At 41.9% G+C, this 27,742-nt stretch overlaps 1 protein-coding gene across 6 annotated transcripts in view; it reads right to left on the minus strand.

Annotated features, from left to right (window-relative positions):
• The window catches only part of Dop2r (dopamine D2-like receptor), a 177,822-nt gene that overhangs the window by 100,591 nt on the left and 49,489 nt on the right, over window positions 1–27,742 (minus strand). The gene's annotated exons all lie outside the window — the stretch shown is intronic.

A 27,742-nucleotide genomic window follows, 5' to 3' on the forward strand; every position in this document is an offset into this window, starting at 1 on the left:
TCCGGCGTTCGCGCATTTTCCGCCTCGTGGGTGGCTCAACGATCGCCCATCGACGATAACTGTTCGAAAATAGCCGATTCTATGATTACAAAACGTAATTTTCTAATTAACGATTATTGGGAAATACGGGTGTCTAAAATTTGAGAAAGTGGGTGTCTTTGTTTACGGTATTCGTGTCGACTGGGAAGCTAAACGCGACAGGCAACGGGACGGCGTCATGTCAATTGCCAGGGTAGCCGAGGTACCATTATTGAACTTAAGGATTCCCGAACATTCAAACAACCTCTCCGCATTTGGCATGCGGGACATAAACAAGATGCTTCTCGATATACGTCGATAACGTAATTACACCGAGGATCGAGGGAAACAACTTGCAATAGAAACACCTGCCATATATTTGGAAAAATGATATAAAGGATGTTGTAAACTCTGCTCTAAGGTATCCGTAAACTTAGTTATTCTTAAGAAGATTTGCACAGTTTTATAGGCAAGTCTGCGACAGGGTATAGTTGGAGAAAATATTAGACGAGAGCGAGTCACGAGAAAAAGGACTTGAGAAAATTGAACCGCGTGGTGTTATCGTGTACATTGTGAAAAACGAGGGATTTTTCACTGCATTTTAGAGTTTCCACCGCGATATTACAGTTTACTATGCTTTTGCACTTCCAATATCTCAGACACAGCGGTGTGATACTTGAGTTGTTGAATAATTGCCAGCAAAGCGAATACTCTTGTACACATCAATCCCTTAGTTTGCTAGATCGCGTATTCCTGGACGAAGATTAACTTTCCGATTCCTAGTTCCGGGCAAGCGTGGTCCATCTTGTCAAAATCGACGCGCAAAGAGGAAGAGAAGCAGAGCCGCGGGGCGGAACCAGGAACCCCGTAAGATTAATGGCCATGCCAGTTACCCAGAGGCAGTGATTAGAAGCCAATTAACAGCCTTTATCTCGTCTCGCCTCGCCTCGTCGCCCTTGCACCGACCCAGACTCTGTTCTGCAGAAAATATCCGATGCTGTTGCGGATCGTTCGGAGCATTCTTCGAAATTTTCGCCGGTACCTTTTGTTTTCAACCCACTGGTTTGGCAGACGATTCATTATGCTTCGCTATTTATGATTAACAATAGAAGCTCGGAACTTCAGGAAAATTCCGGGTAAATTCCCTGGTCTTGTACGGGGGCAACAAGATTCATAATTACGAAAGGTCAGACGGTAATTAGTGATCAAATGTTCGCGAATTACGAGAACCTTCGAGTCTGAGAGATTTCTTCGTTGTGACTATATTATAGATTAGAACTCTCCTAATTACGAGTCAGTTCCAATCGTTAATCTTTGCTAACTGGTCCTGAGACTACCAGGATGGTATTTGTAGGCAAATTAATGACATTCCTTCTCGCAGATCTGGGCCTGTCTGGCAGTGACACTCACACTGCATGAATTCTATTTTAATGGGACATTCTAGAAGCAAAAACAAGAATTTATGTTCACTTTAAAAGATCGTCGAAAATATTTTTGGTATCCTAAGCGATATTGAACGAAGGATATAATGCAATTAAACTAATCACCGAATTTAAATAGTAAACTTGATTACGGTAAATGCAATTGCTCGTGCAAATGGAACCGTCGTCCGTCGCAGTGTCCAACTTTAATGTCAATTTTATCGAAACTACATTCCCCGAACTGTTAACCCCAAAAACTCCTATACTAATGAACCGATCTCCACAAAATTTAGTACACACATAAAGTTAATGTTATGTGCAATTTCAGACACTCGTCAGAGTACTAAGGAAACGCATTCAAACAGCGTTCATACACGATACCTCAGACATCTGAAAATTTAATTCGGTGGTATTTAGTGATTATCGCATTATTTGTAGACATTATCTCTGTTAAGCCAAATGTGCTACAATTCACTCAGGCTGTCTGAATCAGTCTTACGCTATCAGTTTGATGTAAGACCATGCGTAAGCGAGATTTACGACCTCGCGAAATTCCCTCGAATCGTGGTATATGGGTCGGTACACAAGACACCGCACAATTTGCTCACGTTTTAACAAACTTCACAGTAACGCTTGAACTTCTCCTTCGAATTTGCCGTCACGAACGCATTACAAGGACTATTCGTCATTTTAAGTAATTTTATATAATTACTAGAGAAGCGTCACGAGTTACTCCGGCTGGGAAAAATTTAAATCACATTCGTTTTCATCTTCGCTAATGTTCATTATTACTGGAATATATTTTAAAGTAACGAAATACAAAAACTGACGTTTAAAAAAGACAACGAAAAGGGGCTGAAAGTTTTCAATTTCGTTCGCAAATTTATTACTTTTTAAAGGGATTAGATTTTGACAGCAATCCCTAATTTCATCGTGATCCGTTCGAAATTGTTTAATCCACCCTATCGGGGCGAACCGTAGTGTTATTAGAGCTCGTTGGTTGGAATGAAAAATTGACGCGCAAAATTAATTGCAATACACATTCAACTGCGTGTGCTCGGCAATGTAATCCTTGTCCGTTGCGATTACTCGCGCGTTTCGTTTCAACGATTTCGGGGAATCGGTGCAGAATTTTCAATTTTTGGCGCAAAGTACTGCGTGAATTTTTGTTAATCAAATTACACACTCGCCCGACCCGCGAACACTCGACATCGACGCATTTTTACGAAAACCATCGAGGTTCGTAAATTCGTAGCCCGGTTACGATTTCAATCGGAAATACTGATTGCCCGTGGAAGCTACAATTAGTCCGCAAGACTTAGCTGTACGTCGGTTATTAATACCTGTTCATCCACCATTCCACGAGACACGCGCAATTTCGTGAGCCCCGAACTCGCGCGACAGAATTCACGATACATCGCGTTCCAGAATTTGACGTATTTTCCAGCCTGCTTAGCACGCCGAATCGCAATCATGAGGAACAATAAAATTCTAATTATCCCCGCAGCGAAATCAACTCCTTCGCAACGAGCCCAGCCGAGCCAGCGAATTCCATGGCTGTTTCAGAAAGATATTATTGCGCACATTAGCGTCCGTGTACCGAGAGCCTTATTTATAAGCGAGGCATTAAAGAACACTCGAGCTTCCAACCTCCTTCCAGAGAGCATCGCGAAAGGATCGAGCCACGGTAAGTGCGCGTTTTATTCAAGACGAAACAAGTTTCGCTCTGTATAGTTGGTATGCATTGTTGAGCCCTCCGGAGCGCCTGTTCGAGGTGGATAAAAGATTGAAAAGTACAACTTTATATTCGCTGCGACGACGACAATCGACTTTTCTCGCTATCAACAATGTATGAACCGTTCTAAGGTCTTAACGAAACTTTTTAAGACGTTGTTTCACATTTATTATTTCGCGATATCCGTCTGGGAAGTTCCGATCGGGTCAAATTGTAAGTATTTCTAACTTTGGTATATTCGTAAATTATTAATGAAAGTATTGGGCTTTCAAGAACTTCTCTCGGCACAAAAGATTCAAATGTTACTCGAATTTAAGACCACGAAGGCGGAAATAGCTTCATTTAAGGCGGGATCTAATCCGCTGCGAGGCTTCGTTTCCGAACCTGTCGAAAATTTGATTGCCACGACTGTCTCTCGTAAGAACGACTTTCTCGGCGCCTTGGAGGAAACACAGAGGGCAAAATTTCGTTTACGAAACGTGTACCGATGTAACGCGTCGGCATCGAACCTCTGGTTGCCACAAACGTCCCATCGATTTTCACGCGCATGGTTCATCCCCGAATACGATTTTCTCGGGAAAATGGAGCCCGGCTTCGAGTAACCGGGATAAGGAAAGAGATCGACGAGGTCGATGTAATCCGATTTCGAGCCTTCGGGATAAAGTCCGTTTGATTTCTTTCCCTGCTCAGCGAAGCCGCGTAAAACGAAGATCCTCCACGGAGGTAGCCGAATTTTTCTTACGACGAAAATCGTGTGTCGTCTTAAGATAGATTTCCCTAAAAGAGCCGATTAATTACGTGATTATTGGAATTTTTTTAAATTAAAAGTTCGAAAATATCCACCCATGTTGAAGAGTTTTGAGTACAATTTATGAAGGGATGATAACGATAAAACGAAATTTCAAGCATGACGATTAACTGAAATGCTACACTCGCATTACTCGAAAAGTGTGATCTAAAGTTTGAACTATATACCGTACGAATTCTAGTTTTAATTATAGAGTTATACTTTCGTATCCAATAGTGGTGCTAAAGCAGTAAAACTTTGATCTCTTCCCAAGTCATTCTAAACGAATCGAATAATAAAATGGAAAATAAATACAAGATATATCGTCGTAATCAGCGCAGAACGAGTTTCTCAACGATGTACTAATACACATACTCTATTTCGATAGACGACATAAAAGCAATACGAGGTAGAGTGGCTGAAACGCGCAATACTTTCTGAGGCACCATAATCGTATCCTTCTACTGACTTTCTGAGGTTGAAGACTTATTCGAAGTCTGATATTGGATCGTGGATAGAAACTTTTTAACGATTGACTTTATTGAAACTGCAATAAGTTACATAATATCTTCCAGAGTTTAAAATTTCACGACATTCCCCGAATTAAATTTTGAGCTTTAAGCTACGTACTTCCAAAAATCTAGAGTTGTAATAATCGATTTTGCCAAAGTTGGTAATGGAAAATCCCCTACTGAATACAGAGACTGACCACAGGACGAGCTTGAACGATTCCGAATCCCGTTGCACCTTCGACGGGAATTTCAGCGTTCGCGCGAACGCTCCATTAACGACGTTTAATTAAATTTTAGACTCCGTTACGTTTGCACCGTTTACCCTCTGAATACTGTAGAACGCAAATATTTAATATTCAATGAAGGGTTGGTAGAAGACTCCGGAGAGTCGCGTTAAAAATGGAACGCGGATGCCATTACCTGAGGGACTCGCGATATAATTCCGGCGTGTTATATTTTATACTTACGCCGCTTACGAGCGTCTGACGCTAACGCGGCAGCTTTCGTAAATAACGAAACGGGTCTGCAGCCATAAATACCTCCTTTTGCGTTCCAACGTACGCACCCCGATGCTTTTCTGCTGCCTATACATTTTTCTTGCATCTGAAATTGGTCTTACAGACATCGCAGTCAGATAAAATTGGCCACGAGATGAAAAATTTACCGTGAAAGGAACGCCAAATTCGAGTAAAAACTCATCGAAAACGTTCGACAGAAGTTTGTTTGATCGCGTCGCATAGTCGACTAAACTCGAGGAAACATGGCCGGAATTCAACGCTGAACGAACGACGATAACGTTTTACATATTTATTAGCATAGCCTTAACATGAAATATTACACAGGGTATCCCGTCCGACGCATTACGGACTATTTTTCTTGGAAAATATTATGGATAACGAGAAGAATTTTTACGCAGAACTAGGATACAAAAGAATCTTTTCCATGATGCGCGTGGCGCGGCTGTTGGACCCCTAAAAGGGTCAGAGGGCGCAGATCTTAAACTTTTTATAGAAACATTTACAAGAACAATATTGCAAGAGATTCTCCTTTTAGAGTAATTTAAAAATTGCAACAAACTGTTCTTGTTAGAGAACCGTCAAGCGTGGTGCAATAATTATGTTATCGATGATACCGTGTCAAACGTAAAAATACCATCGATATCAAAATCATTTTCAGGGAACCAGTGATGTAAATTATGCGCATTAACGTGACCAATGGTGATAAATGTCGCCCTTCCACTAAGTACAAAAACGAACATGATTTTCGAAATCGCGTTCTAGATAATGCAACGATATTTGATATGAATGATATTCGTGTACTTGTTATGTTCGATGTACCGAACCGTGACTGATTCCCTTATCTGTCGCTATTTGTCAAATACTGCTCCCTGAATTTACCGTAACTGCAGCCAATATATTAATCGCATTATCGTCATTTGTTATGCATTTCCTACCGATTGTTCTTTCATGATGCTATGCGCATTGAACAGGCTTAAAAATAAACGAAACGTTCCATTAAGCATTGTTTCAAGGATAAAATAAACGGTAAAGTAATTCCCTGCCGTTGAGAAGACATGAGAAAAAACAGAGATGTTATAGAAATAAAAAAGCAAGAACAATAGAATTACTCGTGCAACGGCAAAAGCCAAGAAGAGGATAAGGGATTTAAGAATTGCCAAGAAATATTCTGAATCCTCGCTCTTAAGTAAAGTATTTCCAAGCTGCATGGAATAATAAATCTACAGATTTTTATGTTATAGTTATTCTTCGTACGAGAACAGAAACTAAAGTAAGAAAATGGCTTCGTATAAAATGCGACTGACAGTAAATACGTCCGAGGGACTAGTATCCACTGATTAAGATTAAATCAGAGGGCGTAGATAAGGTTAAAGTAATTGGAGTGCGTTCGGAAATCGTCGACGTTTCGTTCGCGAATATATAAATCGCGGGCGAGCAAGCTCGGAGTTGCAAGGTAGATTGAAACGAAGTCGTAGCGCCGTTGAAGTTAATTTACTCGAACGGTCGGAATAGGACTGTAATTTTCTATTTAGAAGCTCCTCGGTGCGTTTAAGTGCCACACCGTTGAATTTACTGTTACTGCGCCCACTCTTACCGCCCCGGCCGCAGAAAATTGCACGAGTAATTCCGGTTATCGCGTCCCGCCCCCTTTGTAATTTATTTTTCGACCGTTCGGGTGGTAAACCTTTCGCCTGTGAATGCGTTAAAATTTTACGCGTTGTAACGCCTTCGTGCTCACGCGAGAATCGATCTTTATCTTTCCCGTTCCCGGCCGTGGGCGCGACTGGAACGATTATACGAGACCTTAACGGAAGCACTGTTTCGCCGCTTGGATCAACGTTTCGATCTGATTTATTTATTTATCGGGAAACTTCCTAATATTAACAGGACGGACTCCTCACCGTGCAGTGTCAGTTGTGGAATGAAATAATACGACACGAAAAAGGAGCGAAAGCTATGAGAATATTTACTGAAGAATAGTAAGTCTGAACTATAGTCTGTTTCACCTGATTTATTCCCTGCTTAATGGATAGAGGCTATTAATTCCGATTTCCAAGAAGATAATCGATGTCGATAAAATCGTATTTTATGGTTCTTCGATGGCGAAACTCATAAACCTTGTGATCGAACGAAAGCGATAAACTGGAAAGATTTTAAAGCAGAGTGAAATGAATCAAAAGGTAGTAATGTATCATCAGCAGGAGATCCGAAGTAGAAAAGTTATTGCATATGCGATCGAGCGTCAAGAATCAAGTTAAGCAAGAAGATCGAAATTTTACATAACTTGAAAAATGTTTCGTTTCCCTGAATTTACATTTTCCTCCTCGCTGTATCGACGCGCTAGCGCAATATTTTGTCGCAATCGAGAGCCAAGCCAATTAGACGCCCGGACAGTAATATGTAATGCGATTTTATCTCTGATTTATGAACGTTGTGCAACCTGTCGAATTCAGCTTGCATCTTGATTGTGAGTTTACTAATGAGTTTTTCATAATTCAGAGGCGGAAAAATAATATAATTACAGAGACGAAGCAGATGATTACTATCGAATTCGAAACCTCAGGCAATGTGACACGAATTTTCAAAGGTTGAGCGGTAGTTTAAATACGTATTCCCAATTAATACTCGGCGCGGAAACATCGTTCGTATCGTGACACGAGCTATACAATCGGGCGATTTAAATTAAATTTTTTATTTGCCCCAAGTTTGAAATCGGCTCCCCATTGGGCCCGATCCTTGTTGCAAATGGCGCGTTGCAACACGAAGCCCCTCCTCGGAGTTAAACGCCGGTGCATAATGAGAGCACGCACGGCAAAAGTTCAACTGCCGCGTTTTTCTATTCCCCGGCTATCAAGGATATCGTAGCCAGCGATCTACGCGGGCATTAATCTTAAGGTCAGCGGCGCGCACTTCGTCCCGTGCCACGTTAACATCAGTCAGAGTCGGGACAACGTCTCGACTACGGAATCAGGGAGGATCGATCGAGGCACGGCCAGCGCTCCAAAGCGCTCGTGGATGCGCTCCGATGGCAGAGCAAATAACAAGAAACCCGGCGAATCGCGGCTTTTGCTCGTTCGAACGCTAAGAGCGACCGATTTCTCTCGCCTTGTTTGGATATCGCTTCAAACTTCTCGTCCACGGGAAACTTTCCCACCGTTTTACCGTTTACACATCGACGCGCTCGAAAGCGCCACGCATCGAAGCTTTTTTTTACCAGAAAATATGGCCAGAAAATCGGTAACTCGATCGTTTTTAATCGAGATGTGTTTTACAATATTTTTTATTTAATCTGAAATTGTTCGAGGAACACAAGAGAAGGAAATGCAATAATATAGACATGCTGCATTTATGCGGTCACACGTTTTCCATAGGAATATTCTATGTACTTTAGGATGGGCATACAACGTTTGTGTAGACAGAATATTGAATCCCGAGACACACGGTAAACAAAAATATTCGTTATAACAAATTGATACACTGCGTGAAAGTATGATGTTTGCGCGGCATACAGAAACAGACAAGAGCTGTTTGCAGCATTTGAAAACCTACATTTATACATGCTGTAGATCATTCTTGATCATATTTTTTTTATCATTTTCTGTCACTAATTTAACATGTTTCTGTTAGAAGTTTAAGTGTACGTAATTTCATCCTGAATGCTTAGCTAAAAAAATGATGTCAAGAATATGAAGCGTGGAAGAAACGATAAAAATCTTAACGAGACATGGCACTGACCTATTTGCTGATATTTTTTAACGACAGCTCGAGCACTTCTCGGTGCTAAACTTATACGTAAAATGTCTGCTCGTCGCGGTTAAATTTGTGTTTCCATTACTATATCGCGTCGACGGAATTTTCACGGCCAACTACCGAACATATTACAACGATGATTAAATAATCGTTAATTAAATTGTACGAGTGCACAGGCGACCGGCGCAACGAGACAACAAATTGTCCAAACAGACGATAATGCATTGTTAATAACGCATCGATTTCCATTATCCCGGCCGCGGGAATTACTCGCTTTCGTAAAACCGAAATGCGGACGACCGATTCCGTTTCCTCGCTTCGCTCGCGGCACGAAAACGGCGAAAGCAGTTTGCTGGGCCGATAGCTTTCCCACTCGACTGGTTACCTCGATTAGAATATCGATAAAGGAGGGTGATACGGTACCAGATATCGAATAAATTGATCCGTGACAGAGCGTTGACTGGCCTCGTTTATACGGCCGCCCGAACAAACTCCTATCATCGCCCGTTCGACCATTAATCATTGGAAAACAGCTGCCGGGAGAAATGAGATCGAGTTTCGGGGAGGTCTGCTACAGTTGTGGCTTTGATAAGGAAACCTCCAATCGCTGTCGCGAGACGACCAGAACTTTGCACCGTTTTGGTTTCCCTTTCCCGAGAAAACATTAGAACTTTGGTAAATCGACAGAAGCAACTCGCGATCGTTTGTTGCAGTTTGCAACTTCCAAAGACAGGGACTGTTCCAGCTTTCGGTGACAGTGTTATGAAACAGAATCTTGTAAACAATATTATCCCCGTATAGCCATACTCTGGATATCTTAAATGCTCTGGTAAAATGCACAGAACTGTCAAACTGAGATCAACGTTTCGTCGAGACTCGCGACTTTTTCCTTCTCCATTCACGAGATATAGAATTTCCGTGAAACTTTCTTTTTCCGCGTTCAATCTGCTCGTCTGTGTTTCGCAAATACCAAGAAGTTCTGCAAAAATGCGACAGGATCAAACGAGAAACGCTTTCCGTTCCCAACTTAACTCTTCGACGCGGCTACCGTCGGCGTCGTTTGCACGGTTCTTAGAGGCTTCGGGGCGGCCTCTTCCCTCGGAATCGTTCCTGTTTATTAAATCACCGTTGCGTCGCGCAAATGCAAATCCCGCTCAGGCTTTCGCGAAGTTTTCGCCCGGAAATATAGAAAGAGACGGAGACGCGACCGGAAACTGCACACGGCCGGCATTAATGCATTGGCGTGTCGTGAATAAAGAATCGCGAAACACATTCCGACTGCCCTCGGGAATTCGGCTCACGGCTCGGGGCAACTTGACGCGATCCGCCATTACAGTGCCCATGTTATATTATTTATTCATCTATTTGTGTCACGACTTCCTTTACCATATTAAAAAAAAACGAAAACGGAAGTCTCTGAAAGCTTCTGATGCATCGATCCAATCAAGTAACTTCGAACTACCTTTATAAATTAGAATTTGTCCAATATCCAAAACAGAAGCTGGCGATCGGAGAATTCCTGGTACTGTTCGAAGAAGGAGCAAGATAAATAAGTAAGTACGAGACTTTGATGCAAGGACTTTGGGAATAAGGCATCAGATACGAAAAATCAATCTCTGTTCAACCAACCAGAACGTTGGAACCGAGGAGAAATGTGCTCTTATTTATGAGAATATCAAGAGTGACGAAGACGCGAATATTGGGCACGAAGAAGAGTGGATAGTCGGGAAGAAAGTCGGGGACCATAAACCACATCAAAGTAATAAAACCGGGAAACCATTAAGGATCGAGAAAGCACGATTTTACAGCAAATTGACAAAACGTACGGAGAATATAAAAGAGGGCAAAGAGAAATAGGAGAACCACCTACACCAGGAACAAGGCGGACAAATCTCTGATGTATAAGACATACTAAGTCATCTCTCGAAACTCTCGAAATCTGTTAAGCGTCATCGATATACATAAAAGAAAACCGAGGACACTCGAGAGATTCTGCGAACGATCCTCTTAATACTAGAAGGTTTTACGGGTTCCAGCACAATTTGCTGAGTGCATCGAGAAAAGTGTGACCGCGAAAAAGTTACAGTCGTCGACGGATGGAGTCGTGTAATTTGGCAATCAACAGGTTGTAATCAATCGTGTCAAATCCTATTGTAAAGTCGAACGAAGCGGAGCATACAACACGGCGCCAGTCAAAAGCACGGAGGACAGTATCAAAAAATGTTATAGCACCGTGACCACCGCGAAGCCCAGATTGGAAAACCGGCGCAACATCGGTCGATCCAATAAACCTTTGCAGTTGCACGGTGCAGAGCATTCAAAGAACTTGGCGGAGAAAATGAGTTTGTGAGATGGGGCGAAGAGAATTTAAGGAAGAACATTCAAATGAGGTTTACTTGTTTCGAACAAAGCGAATAAATAACAGCCACTAAACAAGCTTAACTCCTTTATTGGCTAAACGTTTCGATCCATTATTCGGGTCCGATCCAGCAACAATACGTTAGTCCTTTAGCTCTATACAAATTAAGTTGCAATAAAAACGACGTTATCGGAAGGAACGTCGAAAGAAATTGTAAAACTGCTCGAAGGGAGTTGATAAAGCGTTGAATAATAAACGTACGAAGATGGCAAGGGTCCAGACTTTGAATACTTAATATAAATAGCTCCGCGTCACGTGCGGATTCTTCCGTCTAATCGAATTTCTGATTCGAAATCTGCGAAACTGGGAAAGTTTGCTCCTAACATAAACTATTCGTGAGGAGTTTATGGTTCCGCGAACCACGAAACCTTATAGAAAATGGTAAAACCTATCTTGGGGAAAGAGAAGGTACGTTAGGAGGAATCATGCGACATGGAGGGTAAAAGCGTGTCGATTTGTGTCGCAAAACAACTGCTTTTCAGCGCCTTTTATCCTCGCTCGTTTGTCGGGCATGCAAGTAAACGATGTCGAGCGGTCACGTATGCAAAACCGGACTCACGCAATTTCGAGTCTCGCTCTACAAAAGCTCCAGCACTCTGTCATTTTTTCCACTTTTCGCCACTTGCAATTTCCGCCCGAACTAGCATCGCAAATAACGCCCTCGCTATCAACTTTTACATGCAACATATATTTTCTGAGTGGTCGTGTAACTGCTATCAGTTTTGTTCGGGCCATCGACGTCGATTTTCATCGTGCATTTTGAAAACACGGTTACAGGTGATTTTTATAACATTTGGACGAGTGTGCTCGATCGTCCGCAACTGTTGGACTCTTGCTGGCGTTTGGTGAAGTGCCTTTTTTGGTTAATGTAATATAAAAATGTATTCAAATAAAATCGACACCAATGGTATAATGAAATAATAATTAAAATGTCACTGTTCAAGTGTTAATAGAAGTAGAAAACGTGAAGGTAACGCGAGATCGTGTGCTTTTATTCGTTTTCTTTTACTATGTTCGAACTAGTTAAACCGAGTTAAAGAAGGTAATATCGATCTAACGCAAGTAGAAACGGTGGGGAATGGTCAGACTCATCAATTAACTCGTATTCAATCGCGTGCGAGTGCTCGACGAATATCTTCGATTGATTTTCTCTTTTCTCGGAATCGAACTCCTCGTATGAATAACTTTTATTCGACAGTTTCAATGTATTTTTACGCGTTCGCTCGATTTTCGAACGTTTCACAAATTCCGGGCCCTGTTGCATGCGTACCTGTTGTCTCGACAAATTGTACTGGTGTCAAAGGTTGAAAGGCTCCGATGGAATTCACCCGTTTCGTAAAATCGTATGGGGAACGACGTACCTTGATATTGCCGTTTTTACAAAGTCGGTTATCGGCGAATAACCTGTCAATCTTTACGAGACCCCCGTTTGACAAACATTTTATCGTTCGATGGGCGAAGGCAATCAATTCGCGTGACAAATCGGCCTGCCAAATGAAATAAATAGACGGTAGTTCATTATTCGATCGAGGAAAGGTTGAGAACAGTTTTATACAGTTTTCAGCGTGTTATATCAGTTTGAATATTAATGTTAATTAAAAGAATAGCAATCCAAGCATTCGTACAGTGAATCTATTAATTTCACGCTTCGAAGATCGTAATTCTTGTCTCCTTTTCGTTTCCAACCGCTCCCAATGAAAGGCAACCGATTTATTAGGCTAGTCAGTTGCCCTTGGCGTAACAAATCACGGAGCAACGAGCTTTCGTTGGTCGCGTTCCTCCCCGTTTCGTGGCGTATTTCATCGTACCAACGTCGAACGACAATCGTCGTCCCCTTTGCCATTGTATCCCGTTTGCCAGCGAAGGATTTGTATCTTGTCAACTTTATCCACGCCCCCGCGACCCTGGTCTTTGCCACAAAGCAACTCCGCCGCGATCGAAGTTTTCTTCAGTTTCCGCCTTGCCTCGCGGAATCGGAAAATTGAGCGGTTCGCCTTTGTTCGAAGGAATTTCCTCGGTGAGGACATACTTTTGACCGCAAAGTGGCTCCCGGCTCGCTGAATATTCGTCGTTAAAACGATTCCACCGCGACCGATGAATTTCTTTCTCTCGGAACAGATTTAGAAATCGCAAATCGTGTTTCGTATTCCTCGGGAGTCGCTGTTTGCCCGTGAAACACATTAATGCGGAGTTGTTCGTGTTTTCATAGCTTTTCCACAAGGCGTTCGATAATTCCTGCGGGATTACCATACATCGAACGCGGTCGAGTGATTGAAATCGGATTGTGAAGGGTTATGGCCTATTCACGTTGGGAAAGAAAGGACGCAAAAGGCGAGAGAGAAACACATCGCGACCTATCGAATCCGCCAGGATTTAAAGATCGTTCGGAACGCGTGATATTTCCCTGCGTGCAGAAATTGCCGATCAATTCACAAAGAAGTTCTATCCACTTTCGGTAAAATAATACCGAAATAAATAAAAGATTTAATAATTGACGGAAGTAATAAAAGGTCCACTGAACGCGAACAAAAAAGCAACTCCGGCAAACTAGTAAACGCCACTCCTAATTGGATAAGATAACAAGAAACTGTCTCAAGTTCCCGCAAGTAAAAACTGGATCGACTTATAATGAATTCTCTAATTGGTAGTATCGCTTACGTTAATAAAACAAATTCTTTCACAGATATTTTCAATAAATTGTAAGACGATCAACAGGAATAATCTAGTCTTTATAAATTCTTGTATGTCAACTACGTTTTAATACAGTGTGGAATTAACAGGTTCTTTTTTATTATGTCGCCGTTTAGCTAAATGAAAGTGTTTGCGAATTTTCTACCAACCTATCATAAGAAAAATACACGAAGCTACATCGTTGTTGTAAAAAGTTGACGGGCGGTGAGGCGATGTAAAGGAAACTAAACTGACTCGACGAGGTAAAAAGTGTCACGGATAAAAAGAGACGACAACAAATGCGAAAAGGAAAGTTAACGGCTCGTCAGGAAGGCCTAGCGGCGAACAGTAATTCTCAGGAAAATTTATCGAGCACTTTGTTTGCGGCGTCGCGTCTCCGAACGATATTTCAAGGGGTTGTTTCGCAATTGCCGAGCGGCCAGCAGGATTTTGCCCTATAAATTCGTAACGGACCAAACACACGGGTTGTTGGTCGCTCAGGAATAGGTAATCTCCGTTCACGCTACTGCGAGTTTCGTCGCGAACTAAACCGGATCCGAGGAAAACTGTCAGCCCCGTCGTGTGGGCCCCGTCTTCAAACTAAATCACTTCGAAATGCTTTTCGACGACCGAAAAACGAACAAGTCTCGACAGATCGAACGAAGATTGAAATTCCCTTCGGTTATAAGGACGACTTTGCTAGTAAGATTTACTCAAAGACTGAATGAAACGATTCCACGCGATAAAAAAAACACGTAGTTGGAAGGTTGAAACACGCGTTTGCGTAGCGTGTGACAAGGATCATAAAATTTGATCGATTAAACCTGGAGTCTGGATTAGGTCGTGCACTGGTAGTGATGTCCTATTAGCTATGCCCTGTAACTGAACATTATGTAAATCAAGTTCGATCTGTAGACCAGGCAAACTCTGTAACGAGTCGCAATTGCCAGCAATAGTCGTAATTGCTCGTTGCATTGTTCATGCCAATCGCGCTACGATAGTCATATTTTATCCCCTTCTGTGAATTATTGCCTCCAGCTTGATGGAACGCTCGCGAACACGCCGATTTCGATAAATCTCACGACCATTTTTAAATTTGTTTTTACCTTACTTAACTCAACGAAGATAAATAGGTAGACAATAAAATGCAGGGGATCCGCCTATTCGTTGTTGAGATATCTTTCACACCAGTTTGAAAAATACGTAGTTTTTAAAGTTTCACGACACTTACAGCTGAAAAATTGATCCGAACACTTTGTCTATTTTTCCCGGGCAGTAAAGTAGACCTTCCTATTCCGAGAAAAGGACTTGCATCGGTGGTTTTTCCATTTTATGGGTCGTACGAGCCACGACGCTCCGTTTCTACAAGAAAAGGACCAGTAATCGTCTTGGAGTTTAACTATTTATGCGGTAAATTATGTACATTTTTGTAACACCGTTTACGTCGAAAGAATCGAGGAGACAAGCATTTTGGCTCAACGAAACACAACGGGGTATGGATATAAAATACGTAACCGAGAAAAAGCAGAATATTCAGCGACCTCTGGTTATCTGGAATTTTTCCGGAGCGCTTTTTTCATCGTAAGCGTATCAAAGGAGTATGCCAGTTGCAAAACGGGGGGACTCTAAATTTTCGCGTTTTCGCTCGGTACTGCGCGAGTTCGAAAGTCTACCGGTTCGCGATGAAAAAAATTCAAACCGTCGCATGAAAGAGCCTTTTTCCCGACGAAAGGATCGGGCTCCAACGGGTGGGAAAATGTAAATCCCTACCGGGCTCTAAAAACTCGCAATAGTTGTTGCGTTCGACAGTTTCTCTATTTTTCTGTCATTATTTTTCCCTGCTTCTCTCGACCGTCAGAATTTTCCAACGCCGTGATCCTTTTGTTGTTAAACGTTGCAGCTGGCCGCCACTTTACCGTGTACCGGTCCCGCATAATAACCCATTGTTGTTCAAGATGTTACATCGCCAGACTGACGTTTTCCGCACGGCGCGTGCAACGATTACTAAAACCTTCCACAATATTTTCCCCGAGAACCAATTTCCTCCAGGTAAGATACAATGGCGCGCATCGAGGTTCGGAAATCGGCGAATTCGTGGCGTAGGTTCGACTTCTTGGTCCATTAATACGGAAACCAATCGTGCGTAATCGCAGCCTCGGTGCCGTCTAATTGCCACCGCGTCGAGTTTCTGTAACAATTATGATCCGGTTCCTCAGAAATCCCTTCGCTCCACTTCGTTATTGGAAATTTCGTCTGGAATATCCGGGTACTATCGAATACCAGCGGGCATTGATCCACTTTGTGCATTCATCGAATTCTTTCATCGGTGCTTGCAAATATTTCAATATATTGTACACTCTGATAACCGATAATTTGATTCGCTATGTCAGTCGCATTCTACGATCACGTGACTCTGTGGAATTATTTCTTTCGTTTACGGTTAGATTCGGATTTATCATTCGATTATATTACAACGTTCGTTCGTTGGTTCTTCTTTTTCTTTTAATTTGTATTTAAAAAAGGAAACATGGTACGATGCAAGTACGAGCACACGAGTAGCGGAAAGGTCACGAGGCGTGGAAAAATTAACGAATGGAAAATATCGACTAATTAGCAAGACGAAAAAGCATTAAACTGCAGGGGCTTAATGTAAGCGCAACAAGTGCAGTCCTCCGCTCGGCATAGCATTTACGAGTGGCTGTTCTCAACTTGAAGTAGGCTTTCGTTTGCTTCTGTGCAGTATAAAATGAAAGTTTTCGAAGGTGTCTTTGATCGGGTACTCGAAGAATGCTTCAAAGCTCGGTTTCGATTTATCGAGAAACGTCTCTTAACCGGCGCGGCTGACTGTGACGAAAAGAATGCTCGACTTTACGACGTCAAAGAAAATGACGCGGCGGGCCCTCAGAGCGAAACATTTTTCCGCGATCCGTCTTCTCCGGTAGCTGGTATTTTTCAAAGTATTTGGTCACTCGAGACGGCTTTAACAACGTTACAAAGACGATACGTCCGTCGCGCGGAATAAACAGAACGTATTCTGAATTATAAGCAGCGAAACGGTCGCCTCGATATCGAAAACAATAAAAGAGGAAAACACCAGAGGCACATAAAACTGACGCGTTCTGTTATTTTTAGCGCCAAGGAATGGTTTATTAAAAAACGCGTTTCGTTTTTGTTCGTTTTATAGTCGAGCGGCAAAAGCGATTTTCAATTCCGTACGAAAATATAGCATTGACCTTTGCACCCTGAACTGGTTTTAAATATCCGACCGCATAACCCACGGCAATCATAATATAAAGCGTGGCTCGTTTTGGTTTAATGGTCAATTGCAAATTTAGCTGCGGGTTAATTTTTATACGCGTCCCCGAATTCCGACGTCGTCAGTGAGGAAAATTAAGAGCGACGATTTTCCCGGCTTCGCGGCAAATTTATTCGAGAACGGCTCCTAGTTTAACTCTCGAGTGAACGGTGGCACAGTAAGCGACATTTTCTGGCCAAAATCCAATTTTTCAACTTTAATATTCGAAGAGTAATTTTTTGTTCGAACAGATTGGCAGCTTATGTAAGCTTTGGAACGTGTAACACCTTTGAGACGATACTGTGATCAGACTTTGCATTTTAAAGACAACGTCGACGCGTTACTCGAGCTTTTTAAAATCCAAACGCTGATCTTCGGAAGAGCCGTTCTCAGAGATGGAGAATTCATTGGCCTGATACCGAGGTATTTCTTCGAGCAGAAGTAAGGAAGACAATGTCCTGCCCGGACACGTCTTGTTAAGAAAGATATTACATCAATTTGCACCGATTCCACTTTGTCCTTTCAACGACAGACAGAAGGAGCCAGGTGGCGGATAAGAGGGCAGGGTCTAGGAAACAATTCTCCTTTGGGTCGAGCGTACCGTCGCTAATGATATTTCTGCTTTTAAGCTTTGGTAATTTCTGCAAGTTTGGAAGTCACGAATTTGTACCGTAAAATTATAAACAGGTGTGAACCTAAAATGGAAATTGGAAGTCGTCTGGATTAACCAAACAAGCAGCATAGTAAAATGAAAAATAAATAATTAAATTATTTGGGCTCGCTGCTACATTAGCCATTCCTAATTCTGAATATCGAATATCCTAATTTCCTACAACGAGTTTCGGACGGTCAAACAGTGCCATTAATCGCCGGAAAAACATGAAAGTTTGATGAATACCCAGTACCGGGGGACCAATGTGAGAATATTCGTCAATCGAACGGTCCGACGTGTCTACACGTTTCACGATCCAACGAGCATTTCGGCCATTCGACGCTTCTGTTGCCTACCCGGAAGTCAGCGGAGGAAATACCCCACCAGCGAATCGATTTAATAACCTTTCATTAACGAACGATATTTTTACTATCGCTTTTCTTTGTCCGTGAATGCCAATTAGACACGTTTATTTTACCGACAAACTTCGCCAGTTTCTGATTTTTCCAAGCAGATGCTCGATCGCTGTAGCATCCGAGAGTCGATAACTAATTATGTTTGCGCAGTATATCGCGTCTGAAAACCCCGATATTTCGTTTGAACAGCGCGTTTCAAACGTGAATATTTATTTCCCGTTACTTTCGGTTGCCCAAGTATCGCCAATATTTTTGTTATTTGTTTAGTCGCAAGCTCAACGAGTTATATGCTCGATATAAAACATGCTATATCACAATCTGATTTTATAATTCAAACTCCTTATCTTTTACGACGGCGATAAACCAGAATTAATGCGATCCGAAACACGTCTTCCAACTCTCTTCAATATCAACGGCTGATATATTCGCCAGTGACTCGCATTAATATGCGGACGCCATCGTATTTCGTTCGTTATTGCTTTTAAGGTTCTTTTCCTTGGAGGAACTATATTTCCTTCGTTTCCTATTAGTGATGATAATTTTTTAAAAATAGATCTTTTATTCTACCCTAAAGACGATAGTAAAAGCCACTTCTCCGAAAGAAAAATATTATAAACGCCATCGGGTTAGTAGAGTTAAGTTTTCCCATTCTAAATTCCGCAGCTAAAAATTCCCCTTTCCAGCTGTTAAAACGCGCTTAAAAACACGGTCTGGGACTTTTTATTCCAAGTTCTTGTTCGAATTTACGTTGCACTATTTTTCGTCTATCTGATCCAAAAACGTTGAATTACTTTCTTCTGCAAACATGAGACTCATCCACTATGTTTTCCCCTAAAAATGGAGTTTCCCAAACATTTATCTCTTCCTGCGATTTACTTCGTTTAAGTGTGGCTTTTTACGATCCACTCTACAATTGTAATAGCTTTCTTTCAAGGCTCAGCAAACTTTATCCGTAGTAGAACATAGCTTTATTGGTATTTCTATTAATTTTATTTCTGTCGCGCGAATGTAGCAGTTTCTATTAATATGTATGAACTAGTCACATAAATTTCCATTTTGTACACAACAATAACGATATTCGGAAGTTAATGGAAGACGTAAGAACATAAGTCTCGTTTACATTTTGTTTCTGTTTCGTCGTCGGAAGAAAGCTTGCTGAACGATTGGGAAAGTCGACCAGATGAAAATCATCTGAAGAAAAGTCGGAGAAGTTGGAATTGATTCGAGTTACTCTTCGCCTCGTTTCTGTCGTTCGGCATGTCGGAGGACATCAAAATGTATTTATGGGTTGGTTGTGCGCCCGCTATCTCGTTTGTTTGCTAACTTTAACCGACACTCAATACACCAGAGAAACGCGGAAAACTCGTACCGAGTACCCTTCGGCTTCCACTCGTCAAGCTTTCCTCTTTACAGTCATGTTTATTATTTCCTTCGTATGAACACGAAGAAGGGGGAGAAGGACAGATCGATCCTAGATTGAAAGTAACGTTGTAATTTTTGGTTGGTGTCGATAAACACAGAATTTTCCACGTCTCGCGAACAAGCGAAGTCTTGATTTACGCGTTTAATTCGTTGCAGTGCTTCCCACAAAGTCCAATTGTGCAAATATGATATATCGTCAGGAGAACGAAAGACCAATTTCGGGTTAAGAAGAATATGGTACCGTGAGTAAGGGGAAAAGCGTCGATTAATCTCTGCTCCGTCTCAAGCTCTACGAAGATTGACTATAATACGCGTGACCCAATACGACTTGCAATTCTCCCTAACACTGACATATCTTTCCCTCTAAAATGCATTTTAGAGGGAAAGATTTCTTATTTACATGCTTTATTTAGAAGGCTCTATAAAGATATCTATGATCTTCTCCAATTTCTGCAATAACTTTTCCCCGATATCATTATACTAACTCACTGTGCGTCGCAGGTGACAATTTATTTAAAAATTTAGCGTCCGTTGCTAGTGATTTACAAACGAAATAAATTTTGATAACTAACCCAATTTGTTTCTGACATCGAACGAACGTGGAAACCAGACATCGCGCTTCGAAACTATACAAAGTCGATGGAACGATCAACAATGCAGGTTTGAAACGCGCTAAACTAGATTGCAAGCTCTCTAGTAGCGATGCAACGAATTACGGCAATTACCTTCTGTAAATCATCCTCATCTATTCCATTTGGTCGTCCAGAACGCGGTGCATTATTTAAACCAAAATTTCCTGTTCGAAAGTTCTGAACCGCATTTGACACACCCGAATCTAAACTACACATTCCCCATTGTTCTGCGCTGTTTATGCGGTTGCAGTGATTCTCTAATGTTCATAAAGCAGAACGCGTCGAATACACATATCATTAACTGATACGTTCAAATAGTTGTCACAAGAAAGAAATAAGCAAAAGATACAAATTTTCTCAAATATTACAACCACATCGGTTTTGGAGATACTGATCTAATAATGGGCTCCAGTCGTTAATATTTTGTGTGAAACCACTTCCACACATATCTTTAAAGGATTACTCAACTTGAGGACCTCGTAAATAGACCAAATCGCATCCTCAGCAGCACGAGAAAGAGGATTTTTATGATCATAGTTCTTCATAGCATTGTTCGACTTTGCTCGTTGCCAGGAACTCTAGAAGTCTTTAGCTTTGTTCGATGCACGAATAAAGTTTTGAAATTTTGAAGAAACGCAAAAATCTATTTCTTTTTTTAGACTGTTTACTGTGACGTTGGTTCTTAAACGACGCGTTACGAGGCGCGTCATATCTTTGCAACGTTATCGGTACTTCAATGCCACGGTTTATTCGCTTCCGTTCCCACGGAACGCGCAGTTCACGGTCCCTTTTCCATTTCTGAGCAGCGAACTTAGCGTCTCGCCCGTAACATTTTTCTCCGTTTTCCAATCTCCTTCTGCCCTCGAGAACGTTATTTTGCGAGGCATTGCTGCGCGTAAAAGCCCTTTGAGGAGCTTTCGCGACGACGTTCACAGACGATGAAACAAGAGACCGTGCTTGAGCATCCATTTCGATTGGTCCACGCTGTGTGTTTGGAAAACGAAGTTCGACTGTCTGTGTCAGCAATCGATAAAAAACACTCCGAGGGACCGACATCGCGCCAAATTACAAACGAGTGTTATTCATTTGTCGCCTTAACGATCCCTTGTTCCAAACTATACGGAATAATTGCAGAGTAACGTACTTGAAAGCACAATTCTCGTATCGTATTCCGTTCGACTAGAAAAAAAAGATTTATCTGGTAATTAATTTCTCGTTACTAAATGTCTTTGCTCGTCGACACGAGCATTGACGCTCGCGTGGCGTGGAATTTATTGTTCTACGAATTTCCCGGGAATTTTGTCGAATTTCGATCATTGAGTAATTAATTAGTTGCTCTGTTTATTCGAGTGAATTCATATCTCTACAGGGAAACTTTTGTTGCAGAGCTAATTACTTCCACCATCGTGAACATCACTCGCAGGCAATTTTGAGATATCTGTGCAGTACGTAACGCGAATGTTCCTAACATTAGTAATTTAGTACTAAAAATTCTTATTGAAATTATTTTCACTTTCCGAATTATTCGTTTCGTTATCTTGATCGAATTCGAAGAAAATGTTCGAGTCTCACGGCTGCTAAAAGAGGGCTCAGGGAGCGAAAATTTGTTTTATGGACCGAAGGCACAGCGGTAACAGGTTGCAAATTGTGCGAGCTCCGTCGCGGCGACTGACGTTACATCGAAAAGGAGAGGCCATAAAGAAAATGGGACGGGTAAACAGTAAAGATGGTCAAGGGATTCGGTCTCTGGAAGGGCTGGGAGCATACTTAAAAAGATGACCGTAATTACCGAACTCCTTTGTTCAACGGCGGCGGATCCCAGACTCCAGAAAACAGAACCGTAAATCCTGCCTCTAATCCTGCGAAATTCATTCCCCTCAAACCGATCGTTTCACCTGGACCAACGTAAATTTCCCGCAGACTATCTGCAACGAAACCAACGTGCGCGAGCCTTGAGACGAATCGGAACGTTTGCGTTTCGTCGTTTCCATTCGAGACCGTAGCAACTTTTTTCTCCAGTTAAATTAAAAAGGGACGAGGCGCCGAAACTGTTCCTTTTTCGTGCAACCGTCGTTCCGAATAGCGGCTGATTAAATTATATATTAAATTATGTATTAAACCGGGAACTTTTTCGCGCGTTACTTTCAAATTCGACGTATCCTCTTTCGAATACATTATAAACATTCCATTAAAGGTTCTCCCGTAATTATTCCCCGCTATCTTTTATTTTACAAGACTGCAATATTTAAGGGCGTGGCTCGAAAGAGAGGGAAACTTTCTGGCTTTCCTTTCAGCGTATATTTCCCTGGGCTTCTTGGAAATCAGCTCGCTGCATTGAACTGCTCCAAGGACCCGAGTTTTACAGAGAATGTACCAACGTCTACTCGCTTCGCGATGAAATGGAATTCCTAAAATCATTGAAATGCAATAAACGCGACCGGACTTCACGTTTCATCCTTCGATTCGCATGGTTTACCAGCCACGCGAGACGAGATCGTTATTAAACGTTTGGCTTCACCGGGAAGCTACGAAACTCCGAAGCTATCAGCAGCCGCTGCAAACATCGTACAAAGTGTATTCTCATCAGTGTATTGCGCGATATTGCTCGACTCCGTACCGAAACCATTCGTTCTTGTTTGCTTGGATCGCCCTGGATATTTGTTGTACGAATAAAGTAACGCGTACGCGATAACCTGGCCGACAATTTATTTACGCGACGCGTAATTTCGAGAATCCCGTTGGAAAAGAGATATTTATGAATCCTTCTACTGCAGTTCCATTAATCTCAAAATTTAGATGAATTTTACAAAGCGTGAAGAAAAAGTACAATGAACAAAAGTTGAATAAAATTATATTGCGAATGGTGAAATCTTTCAGAAACTCGTCGACTCGATTTTGCCTCGGTAAATAATGAAATTGACCATCGTATTTAAATTCTGGAAACAATCTCGAATCGATTGAGCCGTAACGGAGGTAAAATTGATAGAGTAAATACGTGGACTCTTTAGTAGCTCTTCGCGATCTCGCAAAGTAAATAATATCGGAGGAAAAGAGGGGAAGAGAATCTGCCGCGGTATATTGACGTTAGAAGGCACGTTTCTTCGAACGTTCCTGCCAGAGGTGTGTTAATAGCACCTTGAGCGTGTAGTTTGCTTCAAAGTAAGCATCATAAAGACTTCTGTGCGCGAAAAGGAAAGAACGATCTGTTACACCCAAACCAAGAACGAAAGTACACGTCTGTAAACAACAAACCTCTCTGCTCGTGATCGATTGATTTATTGTAACGTACAGTCGTAATGCGAGTACAATTCGAAACGAAAGAATAAAAATTTATACGCTGCTCCCCCTTAAATTTCTTTCCCTTTGGTAAAAACTGACGTTCAATTTTATGCAGCTGTTATTAAATTTTCTTTTCGCATCGGTTGGCGAGACAGCTATATTTTTCAGTGATAAAAGAGGCAGAGTCCGACTTCTTTGAAATGAGTGGCATTAATATGTAACGCCTGCAGTATCGAGAAAGTTTAAAGGAAATAAAATATGGAAATGAACTTTCAAATGAGCGAAAGCACTGAATTGGACTTCACTCGCTCTCGGTCAATATACTTGTTTCAAACATTTGTTGCAAATCGTGCCGTTTATTAAAAAAATTAACCCAGCCCAATACGCCCTAAATTCAAGGGGTTGCATCGCAAAGATCGGACGACTCAAAAATAAAATCCACCCTGGTGTACACGAAGCGTGTTTGGAACGGTGCGACAGCGGATATTTATGTTCGGCTATCGGTTGTAACAGAATAACGAATGCGTTGTTAGAATTGACGTGAAGCTTTCGGGCGCTATGCGACGCATTTTACGAGTGTGGTGTGTGTGTATGTGTGCGCGAGTAAGAGGATAAGAGCACAAAGCGATAAAGGGTCGTGGGTCAGCGAGTCAGTCAGTGTAGAACAGTCTGTTTCCGAGCGTTAGTCGAATCGAGAAGAAAGGGAAAGAGAGTTGACCTACGACTGATGGCCGCAATGGACATCGACCTACAAAGTATATCGTACGTGTGTGCGTTATTATCTCGCTATCGTTGTATCTCGTGTAATCCATTCCGCTAAATAATTCCAACGATCTTTATTTATAGCTGAATACTCGAAACGTTAATTCTCAGCGATCTTTACGTAGCAAGTATCCATTATTCACTCCTCGGTACTCGTTACGTAATGTATGAATAATCGTGAAAAGACTTTCAACGTTTCGAGCAAAGGCTAGATGCCGTGCCTCTAATGGTCAGAATTAACTCTGTGGACTCTATTCGCTCAAGGCGTCTGATTATACATCGACTCGTTCTACTTTGGCAAGTAGAATATCGTTTGCAAAGTGCTTAAATAAATCCGGGCTACGAAACTCTCGTTAAACGATTCGAGGGAAAGGAAACGCTCGACGATAGCATTATACAGATAATCGAGAAATAACAACACGATTTTTTTGATCCGCTTAAGCATACCGGTGTATCAACGGCGAAGATTTCGCTCGATGCGTCCCTCTTCGTCAAAGCAGCTTTACCGAAGTCTCTAAATAACCCGCGAAGCTTTGAATCAAACGGAAATAATTAGTACGATCGCTAGTGATTTTTAACCGTGAACGGTCCGGTGTATTTACGCTGAAATATAGCAAGCAAGCGGAGCGTCTTCGGTTAGTAATTAGCAACTGCTTCTAGACGTTTTAACACAGTCCGTTAATTAATGGTGTTAATAATCCTACCATCTGGACTACTAATTACAAAGATATAATTCACTGCACCTGTAGGAAGATTGTAACCTTATCGCCCGGAGTTATTGTTCCCTTCAGCTCCTCGTTCATTAAACAGAGGAAGATGCACGGCTCTTTACCATCGACCGTACAAACTCGATGGTCTTGAAATATCTCTATCTCTCCGACGATTTTTAGAAACTTTTCAAATATTTCGTGTTCTATAGTCGCGCCTCGGGAGCTACCAAAAAGCAGAGCGTTATGAGTAATTAATATGATTGAATTACGGACGGGGTTGGCAGAATGGGCGAAACGAGTGTGGAAACCACACGAAAGTCGGTTTCACGCTTGGCGAGAAAAAGGTGTGAAATGGCGCGGAGCATGATTTATTTTTCAAGCTCCCTTTATTTATAGTTGAGATTTCACTTTATCATCGAACGTAAGCCGGCTCTGAAACGATTTGGGGTGCTGTTGCAAAGTTTGAGCCTATCGAATTGCATCGAACAAGTGCACGGGTCATCGAAGGGCTGGTCAGAATACGAGCGCGCGTGGAAAAAGTCATGGAAAAACAACGCCTCGGCCTGGAAAAAAGGCATGTAATCGAATTAAAGCTTTGTTCGGCACTTTGATTGTCCCCGCGAACCGGACTTTGATTATGACGCGAACGACTGCTGTCACCTTTGAGCGAAAGTTCGTTGTTTTTAATTTGGAACGAGACCGACGCACGATAGAGGTATTATGTATACACATTTGGCGTTGCAACGCGTTTCAGTGCGCATTTCCGACGAACACGTGCAGGTTTACTTTATGCCTTCGAAGAACAATAAAGACCATAAACCATCGGGGCACGAGGCTCTCGAATCGGCGACCATGCCAGATGTCACCGACCAGGGTCCAATTTTCCTGCAGCTCTCAGTCCTATGAACCTACATCACGTGCACGCTCCGAAAGGGTGGAACTTTCCCGCCTACAACTACACGTTTAGAATGACCGTTTCTCGAATCCTGATTGGTCACGAGTCGCTAGCAAAATTCGTATTCAAGCAGAGAATATTTAAGTTACGATTTTTAAATATACGACGCGCGATCGAGGATGCGTTCATGTTCGAGCTTCCTTACGGCCGTTGAAAGGTCGATTGCTCGACGGAAATAAATTCAAAGCAGCCCGTAGCCGACTGAAAATCGAAATACCCGCGAAGGAGGGTCGTCGAGGCTGGAACAATACGCTCGATTCCTTTCGCTATCGCGTCTCCATCGACTGGCTCCTTTTTCTACAGCGAAACCTTTTATGAGAAGCCGTCCGATAAAAGTGGCTCTTATCGATGGGTGAGGAATCGAGGACGGAGCAATTGCGTCTCGCTGCCGCGTGAAAAAGGGGCGAACGAAACCGTTCAAGGGAGAAATTCGCTCGCCCGTCGGCTTCAAAACGTTAAAATTATCTTTTCGCGACTTTCGTTCGACGACGTCCTCGACGGTATCCTGTGCACGCTACCTTAATGCGTTCACTGACACGTGGAATACATAAAACTTTTCCCTGAAAGCCTAAATTTTCTATCATTTTTCATAACAAAAAAATTATTTCGGTTTGTATGATCGCTTTCTATTCACCAGAACTCGTATTTATCGACGAGATAATTCATGATATTCACGAACGTATTAAAAAGAAAATTTAAACAAAATTCGGAAAAATAAAACCTTCCAGGGAATACCTGTTTATAAATTGTGATCTCAAACGTATGGTATATACTGTTTGTTATCGAATTTTATACAATATGAAAGCTCGAACCATGAATCCATTGAAATATATTTTGTATGAATCGCAGAAATAAATCAAAACACTCGTTGTTAAATTTACATTTTAATATGTTATGATCTTGGTCGTTTTTCCTACTAAAATTATTTACTGAATTTTCTCTCGAGAACACTGAAATAAGAGTTTATTTCACCAACGAAGAAACTGGATAAGAATTTCTGAAGTCGGTGAACTCTAGAATATTGGAACTCCGAACCAAAATCTTATGGTTCGATTTCAGCAGAGATTGCAACGACACGAAAAAAAGTACCCTATCCGCAACCGCCAACCGGAACGAATGCGATCGCTCGAAAGTTCAGGATCGAACGTACACAATCGTCCCAATCATCCATGTTATCGGCAAGTTTAAACCGCCGAAACCACGAGTGAAAAGTTTCGACGAACGGCATCGTTAAGTTTCAGTCGGCGCGCGTTAATCCGTTTCCACCGGGAATTCCCAAACTTTCTTTCGAGTGCGCTGGGCTAGCTCAAACTCGATATTATCTCGGTCCCGCAACGCGTTCCGACCCGATATCCCGGTTGATGTTATTAAGCTGGCTATTTATCACGGAAACCCAGCAGATTCAAACTCCGCGTTTATAGCATTTCGGACGCGTAATTTCACCGGGCGCGGAATAGTTGCCGAACAAACGTGAACAACTTTGAAGGAATGCGATTATAGAAAAACGATAGCACCGACTCAACCGATTCGAAGTTTCTCTCGCTTGTTCTCGAAATATGAACGGCCGCTGATGCACGCCCAAAATCCAATCAGCTTTCAGATCTGTCCATCGTTCTGTATCGTTTATGGTAATTGCGACGCAAGAACCAGAAATTGTATATTTAATGGCTTATTAAAAGACGAAAGGAATTGTTTCGATAAATCTTTGTTAAACTGAACTGAAAATTTTGGCCGTACTATTTCAGCGGATTTTAACTTTTCCAAATGTAGGACCAGCTGGTCATGATTT

The sequence above is a fragment of the Colletes latitarsis genome, chromosome 5 (assembly GCF_051014445.1).
Source record: "Colletes latitarsis isolate SP2378_abdomen chromosome 5, iyColLati1, whole genome shotgun sequence".
NCBI lineage: Eukaryota > Metazoa > Arthropoda > Insecta > Hymenoptera > Colletidae > Colletes > Colletes latitarsis.